We start from the raw sequence: 2,240 nt of genomic DNA on the forward strand, positions 1-2,240 counted from the left end.
CTTGCATATCATTGCTCTTTTGTTGATTTTGATTGCTTCTATTGTCTTCATTTGTAAGTTGCTTTGGATAAAAGGTTGCCCGACTAAGTATTGATAGTTGTGTAAATAATGTCATACTAACAGCTGTCTAATTTTTGGTTGATTGTAATCTATTACATACCTTTCTATCAAAGTTATCTAACATTATCAAGCTGAATTTGTTCTGACTGAATTGGGTTCTTGTCATATTTTATTACCATTTTCTAAACTATAGCGAATAAACTGTGATAATGTGAGAAATGTTGAAGGTGTCTGAATAAATTTTGGTTCGACTGTATCTATTTGATAAATGAAGTTAACCAACTAACATTATACATACTCTTTTGGTTTCTGTACCCAATATTTAAAGAATTTACAAATGCAATAAAAATATTGGTATCGGTACTCGGTATCGGCAAGTACCAAAAATAAAAGTATCTGTATCGGGCGAGTACTGGAAAAAGTGGTATCGGTGCATCCCTGATTTAATACAACAGTTCAATAAACAAGTACTGCCTGATTTTGCTCTATTTCTTTAGCGAAAACAGTTCCAAATATAATAACAGCTCAGCCACTTCGCATCTCTAAAAGCAAACACAGCGGTGTTTCATTCATGAATGAAAGTGCGTTTTTGAACGAATCTAGTGAGTCAGTGATTCATGATTACCCATTCATAAAGACAGTCTCTTGCTTCATTCCTGCATGAATCAGCCGTTCATACGAATCAATTGAATGAATGATTCAGTAATAAAAATCAGTGACTTGCCGCCACCTGCTGGCGGTTTCGGTTTCATTTTTAGTTATAATTTCAGTTATTTAAATCATTTAATATTTCTGTATTCAAAATTTTATATTTAAAACATTAATCTCAACATGAATTTATGAATTTAATTGCACTCATGGCACCTCTGAGCCTCATTAAACGTCTGAAAATGTACCTACAAGCCACTTTTGTGTTCTTCTGTGCACCCTCTGTAGTACAAATTAATTTTTTATTAATACTAATTTCATATGATTGGTAACTTATTTGTCTTATTCTACTTATTATTATATTTTTTTAAATAGAAATTTTAAAAAGCTTATAAACATACATTTTTGAATTTGACAGATGAAAATGATGCCATTGCAAAGGTAAAAAAAAAACGCCCCTGTAAATCACTTTGAGTCAAATATCACCTCGTATTAGGAAGGATAATTTTTGATCAGAATGTTTGATTATTGATCAGAACGTGCTCCTACATTTTTTTTTTTTAATTAGGAGGACAAGCGCTGCTAAAAAGAAAAGTAAGCATAGAGCCATGTGTATCAGTAGCCCATATTAGATCCGTGCATGAGGTCTTAAAGAGACAACAGCCTAAATAAACCTGCTGCTGTCTTTCATTATACAGTGAAAACTGTCCAGTGTTATTTTACAGTTGAATAGATTATACACTGGAAAAAAAAAACTTGTAAGATTTACTTAAAAAAATTATTGTAACAAATTGCACAAGCAGATTTTAATTAAATTTTACTGCTCTAATATTAAGTACAACTCACCTGTCATTATCAGGTCAAATCTACTTAATATCTAACTTAACGCTCATAAAGAAATTAAGTAAAGGTTACCTAATTATATTTCATTTAGATGTTAGATTTACTTAAAGTAATCAAGTAAAGTAAATTTATTGTTTTAGCAACAGGATCCTTGCTTTTATCAAATTATTAAGTAAATCTTATTAATTACTAGTTAGTAGATTGTATTAATTTTTTTTATTTTGTGAGATTTTCACTTACTTGGTTTTAGCAATTTATATTACTGCCTATAATTATGTAAGCATTGCTAATTGATGTTTTATGAATAAACTGTAATCACTTAGTCTATCTTTCACAAATCACACAACTAAAATACATTTAAACAGTTTATTTATCCAACATTAAGTTACTTAATAACATTCACAGTATAGTAAATTCTTTTTTTTTTAAGTGCATTAAGTGAAATTTCACTGGGACTGGAACAACTGCATGTTACCAGGGACTGGAACCCTTGTTTTAAACAATTTCATCAAAAATAAAATAAATAAAACAAAAATATATATGCATTTAACGCACCATACACCGCATTTGTTTGGACAACATAAAGCATAAAATATCGCAAACCATACTTACAAACAACAAGATGTTTTAACTTGTCAGAGCCAGGTGGTATTGACAAAACTGCAAACACAATTATGGAATGGTCCTTC

This window comes from Sinocyclocheilus anshuiensis, unplaced genomic scaffold (assembly GCF_001515605.1).
Source record: "Sinocyclocheilus anshuiensis isolate Anshui unplaced genomic scaffold, SAMN03320099.WGS_v1.1 scaffold1669, whole genome shotgun sequence".
Taxonomy (NCBI): Eukaryota; Metazoa; Chordata; class Actinopteri; order Cypriniformes; family Cyprinidae; genus Sinocyclocheilus; species Sinocyclocheilus anshuiensis.